Source organism: Hippocampus comes, unplaced genomic scaffold, assembly GCF_001891065.2.
Source record: "Hippocampus comes isolate QL1 unplaced genomic scaffold, H_comes_QL1_v1.1 scaffold94, whole genome shotgun sequence".
NCBI lineage: Eukaryota > Metazoa > Chordata > Actinopteri > Syngnathiformes > Syngnathidae > Hippocampus > Hippocampus comes.
In genome coordinates, this window is record NW_017806059.1 from 33,732 (window position 1) to 41,612 (window position 7,881).

A 7,881-nucleotide genomic window follows, 5' to 3' on the forward strand; every position below is an offset into this window, starting at 1 on the left:
AAATAAAATAAATATAAAATATTTTTTTTATATGTTTGAAAAAATCCGCGATGCACTGAAGCCGTGATAAACGAACTGCGAAATAGCGAGGGATACGGGCCCATGGGCTGCCAGTTGCCCATCCCTGCTATACACTGTTTGGAACGCTACTCCAGCCCACCCATTAGTTCCTTCCAGCCGATGGAGCCGTTTTGAAAACTGTATAAATAGTTTGTTATTCAGATTCAAGAGTAACACTCCAGTTGCCGTTTAAATGCGTTACTAATGCTCTCAAAATTAACTACCGGCATTATATTATATATAGCGCTGACTGCCTACCTTACCAAGGGTGTTGCCAAGTAACAATCGTTTTCAACCAAAAGCAGCAAAAATATAATATAGAACTAGAAACACTAACACTTTAACAATATTACTCCCAGTCGGTACAAAAATAACACATTGAAGAGGCGTATCACAGTTGCAGGTGTTATTTTTAGAGGTGGCACCAGACCCCTTTTACTGGGTCATGTGCCAGTAAAGAACTTGCGATGCAGTTCGTCATAAATATGTCACAGAACACAGACAGTGTTTATCCTCACTTATCAATTTGTACAGATGATTTGACTTTGTGAAAATGCACTTTTTTTAACACTTGGTGAAGACTCTTCGTAACTTTTGGCAACAACTCAGGCTAAACTTAGCTCCTCCCTGACACACAAAGATTAACTCGGAAACTCTTTGGAAAACGACAAAGGGCAAGATAAAATGGTGCTTCCTCTTGAACTGTAGAAAAGACAGCAGTATTTAAAGTGAATTTGAAAAAATTTTCCTAAATGCCGCCATCACAAGACAGATGTCATTACTGATGTGTCTAGCCTGAAACTACTATTTTCTGAAGGACTACAAAAAAGCACTGCTTCAATCCTTGCATGCTTGTCATGTTTTTTTTTTTTTTGTCAGGTTATTGCCAACAGTGAGAATCACATCAGAGGCTAAATTAACATGGATGTGGAAATTCAATGCTCTCAGTACTCTTTCTTGAATGTGAAGTTGACAACAATTATTACGATGATGTCAAATGTCAAGATCGTAAGTTTTTGTTTTATGGCATTACGGTAGGTTCCTTGCCATTTATCGCTTCTTCTCCATTTTTTTGGCGGGTGGGGGGTGGACTGTGCTCTCATATGGTTTTGTGTAGTCTGTAAGCTTCATCATGGGCCTGTTGCTTTTAATACTTCTGCCATTAAGGATTAGAGGTAACATCATTTTGGAAAGGTTCGTTACGAGTACCATTTGCCGAAGGTGGTTTAAAGTTGCCTTGAGGCACCTTTCCTAAGCATTTTTGGAGTTGGAATGACCCGTCCTCCAAATGTTTCTGGGTCATATCTCTCAGATAAGAAATGAAAGGAAAGTTCCTCAGAAAAACTGAAATCCAAAGAGGTCTCTTACTCCACATGTTTGACTTCAACATGCTTCCTCAACACGAATCACTATTTTCCGATTTAGTCAGGGTTTTTGCGCCATCTTGTGACATGTTAGGGTGTTACAGAAAGAGCACAAAATAAACAGGTGAATAGCTGTGGAGAGGTTTCACAAAAACAAAGAACCAAAAAAAAAAAAAAGCGAGCAGATGAATTTGTGAAAAACATAAGGAGAGCAAGCGGGGATTTCCTGTACAGTCAAACCTCGGTTTTCGTCCACAATCCGTTCCAGAAGGCTGTTCGAAAACTGAATTGTTCGAAAACCGAAACCACGCTCTTTTTAAAACAGTTTATTGAACACGTCTGCTCACAAAGGAAAGCAACACGAGGAAGCGTCACTTCCTCGTCTCCCCGAGGAAGCGTAATTTCCTCGTGTAAGGAAGGCGAGAGGAGTCAAGTGGTGCATTCAAGGGTGCTCAGTTTGTTCGAGAACTGAAATTTGTTCGTCATCCGAGGAACAAAAAAACTCGAAATTTTTGGTCGAAAACCGAGTTGGTTGAGAACCGAGGCGTTCGAAAACCGAGGTTTGACTGTACTTCTAATCTTTATTAAAACTTCCAAGGTGCTCCCTGTGGTTATGAAGTGTAATTTTAGGTGATTGTATTAGTCAGCGGTTAACTGACGGTCTAAAAAGTTACTAAATATATGACAAAACGTGTCTGTGTGAAAATTAATAACACGCTCGTCCTTTGTGGTGTTTGCATGTTCTCCCAGTGCTTGCGTGCATGTTCTCCCGAGTGCTCCGAGGTTAGGGTAGTTCGGCTTCCTCCCACATTCCAAAAGTATTCATTGACAGGTTTAGTGAAGAGTCTAACTCAGGGGTGGCCAACCCGCGGCTCGCGACCCGCTAGCGGCTCTTTGGCTTGCTCAATGCGGCTCCCAGGGCTTTCAAATGGCAAGCGTCGAAAACGACTCGGCGGTGGCGCTGTCATTCAAACCACGGCGCTAAATACACAGAATTTACTACGTCTGCCTATCATCAGTCCCGTTACTTGATTGACATGCAGGGCAACCAATCAGATGACAACTGAATCACTGCTCAAGCACAAACAACGGTGCTTAGCGCTAATCGTGAAGCTAGTCAGCGAATTACCTCAGATTTTAAGGCAGGGGTGCCCAATACGTTAATCGTGATCGACCGGGAGCCAGCGGTCTGGTCCCAAGTCAAGCACGAGCGTTGGGAGGAGGAAATGGGGTCCGAAAAAACTTTGTGTGTCTGTGTGTTTCGATTTCGCTCATGTTCGGTGACGTTCCGGCTGTCGCTCATCTCGGCGTGCGTGCGTGCTTGCGTATGAGCAAGTGTACGTGGTTAGGCGCCCGCGTGTGTGCGCGCATGTGTAACCCATGTGCTGCAGTCGATCTAAATAAGTTCATATAACGCAACATACAATTTTACAAAAATTGTAAAAGTATTATTCCTGAATATTTATTTCACTTTCAACCACTCGACATGTTCAGTGGCATCAGTGCTATACATACACATATAGTTCTTATTTTTTTCTTTGTATTTTTGCCCTCTATGGACAATAAAAGCGGTATTGTGCTATGACCAAAACATAAATATAAATCTATATAAATAAAACATGAATTGGAATATTTCATATCACACACTTTTTATGCTGTGTCTTTGATTTAAAGATGACAATACGCAAAAATCTACAAAAATTGTAGAAATTGTAACATATGGGGTAACCCATGTGTTACAAACATCGTAGAAATTGCAGCACAAGGGGTAAATGCTTGCATAGGCACGATGGGGTCAGTTGCGGGAGGTTCGTCGCTTCAAAAGTCGATCTTTGGTCAAATATGTAGCAAGCTGACCCAAGTAGTAAGTAACCACTGCAGCTCGTGTGTGTGTGTGTGTGTGTGTGTGTGTGATGTGGCTCTTTGCAGTAACAAAGTGAAAAAATGGCTCTTAGTCTTTGACTGTTGGCCACCCCTGGTCTAAATTGTCCCAAGGGGGCAACTGGTCATTTGATCATTTGAGTGGAAGCAGAAGAGGGTCACAGGCAGGTGGATGCTGAGATCCATTTGTTGGACCTTGACCAAAGAAGAAGTTATTTGAGAGAAAATTTTGTTACATATGGATCAACAATGATACTCACCTAACACAGATGCTCCCCCCCCCCAAACCTGCCCTGTATATACTTTAGCTGCTTAGCCATGCAGTATGGTAGATCTGTATGCAGCCTGTTGTTTGTATTGGAGATATGATGGCGAGAGACAACGAAGCAAAAACATCAGAACAATAAAAGTATAACAGGCTAATAATTCATAGAGTCGCTGATGGGGTATTGGTGCACTCTCCTGACTTGTGTGTGGGCTGCGTGGGATCGGTTCCCACTCAGTGATGGTGTGAATGGTTGTTTATTTCAAGATGTGCTCCGCGACTGACTGTCGACCAATTCGGGTTATGGTCCGCCTTTCGCTCAAAGTCAGCTGGGATAGGCTCCAGCACTCCCCGTGACCTTGTTCAGGATAAACCGTGTTGAAAATGGATGGATGGATAATTCATAGGAGTTGGATTTGTCTGCAGTATTTCTGGACTGGGAAGGCAGTGCGTCCCCCTCTGAGGGAGACACACAATGAGTGGCAAATATGACAGGATGGGTCGTGAAGCAAAACAGCTTGTCGAGAATTATCGTCTTCACTTTGTGGCTTGTAAGAGTGTCAAATTAGTGATGTTCCGTTCAAAGAATCCTCACCCTGGTAACCGTTTATTGAGACAATAGATACCGGTAATTATGTTCTTTTCAGGAAACGTTGGAGAAAGCCACCGAAACCCGAAAACTGCTCCCAGGTGCTGGAAATCGCCCCTGCTCTTAGTGTGTGTGATTGCCATGTGGGCAGGGTTCGTAATGAACACGCCAACTCACCAAATATGGGTTAAGTTTACTTTTGGCAGGTGTTGAGAAAAACTTAACAGCCAGTTTGGCCCGGTGATGCATGAGGCCATCATGTCTGGCAGTTATACTTGCGCATCGGCAATCTAATTGATTAGTAACCAGGACTAACATTCCGATTCTTCCGGAATTGTTCCCATTTTAAATTTCCGGTTCCTCCTTACGGTGCCTTGGACGTACGTTGTGCCAATGATATGTGTGGCTCAAGTAAATTAAGAATCACCTCAGTGCAGCACTTCCGATAAGATGAAATTGTGGAAAGGTGGTTGCATGACGTGTATAATTTCACGGAGTGCCGTGACTAACGAGCGTGGTGCTCCCTCCCCATCCGAGCCAAAGCCGTCAGTACGCTGAACTTTAACGTCTTAATTGGGTGAGTTAAACAATAAAATACATCTACTGGTGTCATTGACACATTTACCAACTAAACGTGATCAATTCAAATGCAAAGATCAGCATATGCACAGGTATAGAAAATACCAAGTGAGCATGTGTCCACAACAGGTACATTGTAAACACACACAGTACCTGCTGCTAATTTGAACTTGGTTACCAAATTGTTCTCTTTTTTTTTAGTTGATTGACAGCAAGTTAGACCATCAGTCTTGGCGCTTCAGGTATACTCATTTACACTCATGTGAATTGATTATGAATTTATTTTCATGACGTTTTCAAATTCAAGTTCATAAATTTGACATGAATCTAGGTTAAAAATAGACCCGTGAGCAATTCATAGTCAATAAAAAAGTGAGAAGTTAAAAGAAATACATCTGTAGAAAAGTTCCGATGTGTTCATTCAAAAACAACTGATTAGGATTAGGGTTGGGCATCTTTTGAATTTGGGTGATTCCGGTTCCAATTCCCGTTCTTCTATTCTATTTCGGTTCCTAATGAGTCTCAATTCCAATTAAAAAATAAAAAATAAAAATGAATAAAAGTCAAGGGTGAAATGGAGTTCTTTTTCGATAAAATCTCGTGAACTTCTCTGTTCTTTAATTTCATGAACTTTCTACTGTTCGTAAACTTTACTATGCTACTCAAGGGGCTGTAACCATTATACTGTATACATTTTTCTGGGAAGATCCGTGGGAAGGACTCAGCGCGCATCCAGAATCGCCACTGCGGCTCCGGGCACGGAGCCAACAAATAGGAGGGACAAGCAGGAACCGGCCTCGGCCACCGCGCACCCGTGCGGTAGCTTCGGTGACAGAGAGGGTCTGCGCGCCGTGCCGTGTATGCAAATTTCCTGTAGGTCTTTCAGCACCGACATTTTAAAATCTGAACTATTCAGGTAGAACCCGTTATTGCCAGTTCTACTCGATTGCCAGTTCTCAATGCCCAAACCCTAGCTAGCATCTCCATTTAAACCAGGGGGTCCAACTTTTGAAGGGTCGCACACGGAAAGATCAAAGGAGGCAAGGGCTGCTTTGACATTAATTTCATTCAACACTAAGCCAATTAATCAGTGATAAAGAGATGTGAAGCTGTTATAGGTTTACTTTTTATATCGTAAAACACAGCTCGGGAATACAGCAATGATTTTTCAAGATTTTGGCGCGGCCGGTGGCCCTATCAAATGATGACTGATTGGGTTTTTTTTTTGTTTGTTTGTTTATTGAACATATATAAAACATACAATAACATGACAAAATGCAAACAAAAATTATGAAAGGAAAATAAAAGTAAAAGTAAGTAATACAAAGTAAGTAATACAAACATCATCACAGTTATATGTTCAAAGGAGTAGGAAGAAGTATACAACTTATCTAGTTGTCCTGTTCCTCTGCCTTGCCACTCAGGGTCAAGGGTAAGTACCATGGTACAAGGCAGGCAAATAATATTATTTTTGTCTGTTCTCTGAGCTGCAAAAAAAGAATGGCCGTCGTTTGGACTCCCCAAAAAGAATCGAGAGTGGTTTGGAAGCGGAAGACTTTAAATTCAAACGACGCCCAACCTTACGCTTATGTTTTGTTCACGGTCATTTGTCATCCTGGCAATGAACATTTCCAATGAATGCTGTGCCGTAATGCTCGGTAATTACATTTAATATGCTCATTGGCTGTGCGAGTGACGTTTTTTTCAGAGGTAAAGTTTAAAGAAAAAAAAAAGAAATGGCTCGAAGTTATGAACGGATGGTGACTTTAGAGAGTCACCCAAAAAGTTCATTGAGAACCCTGCACGTGTGTGCTTTAAAAAATGTGAATAAATGACAAGTATTCTAGTTAATGTCGGATGGTGACTTTGGAGAGTCACCCAAAAAGTTCATCGAAAACCCTGCATGTGTGTACTTTAAAAATGTGAATAAATGACAAGTATTCTAGTTAATGTATGACTGTTAATTATATTGACGTGTTGCATGCACTCAGTAACACCACTGAGTTCTCCGACTCTGTTGTGTTTATCTGAAGGGTTGAAAATGTTTAACTCATCTCAAATCTCTGTTTAAGGAGTATAGCCTCTCCATCCAGCATTATTTGGTGATGAGCTCATGCACAGATCGACTCAGTAGACACTACTTGGGTCTCAGAATCATTTTATTATTGATGAGGGGGTAAAAGACCAGGTGTCTTTTTCAGCGTTTTCGTACAAAGAAACGTTTGGTGGAAAGCAACATAATTTCTCAATATAAAGTATGTAACTGGAGCTAAATTTGCCGCATGAGGGTAAAAAAAAATGTTGGGGAGCGTTTGTTTGTTGATCTGATTCTTAGAAACGTTGCCCACTGAGGGCATATCCAGAAAAGTGCCAGGAAGAGAGTTGCCACCTCAGTTTGTGTTGATGAAATGAGCCAAAATCTAATTCAATCAGCTGTAGGAACATCCTGTATGCTGAGCAGTTGAACATATTTACAAAAAATAAAATAAAAATCAGCTTGCCGTGATCGGTGAAAAGCGAAGAGATTTGTAGATATTGTGGCATTTGACGTAAAATATATACAGGAGTACTGTAACATCTTGTAGCAATTAAATTTAGCTACTGTTTTAAAAACATAGGTGACAATACAGTATTTCATTTCACAAGTGTGATGTCTTGTGCGAAAAGAGAGTTGTAGATATTGTGGCATTTAACGTAAAATATATACAAGTAAAGAGTACTGTAATATCTTGGAGCAAATTAAATTTAGTTACTGTTTTAAAAACATAGGTGAAAATACAGTATTTCATTTCACAAGTGTGATGTCTTGTTGCTTTTTTTCATTGTTTATTTCTATTCTAAAAAGCATTGTACTGCCTTTCTTTACATTTCAACTTTCTTGCAACTTTTTGCTCTAGGCTGTTTGTAATTTTATTCAAATGTGCAGTGGGTCAACAACAAATGTACATACAGCGAGCTGCAAATGGACTTGAGAAACCCCTGATGTCAATAAGATGTCAGGAATCAATGGACAAGACTTTCATATTTGTAACTGGAGATGTCTACATTTCATCGTTACATCCTTGGTCATCTTACATCTCCACAAAGTTTGATGTCAATCGGTTGCAGTATGTTGCTTTTAAGTGATCCTGCTAACAAAAACT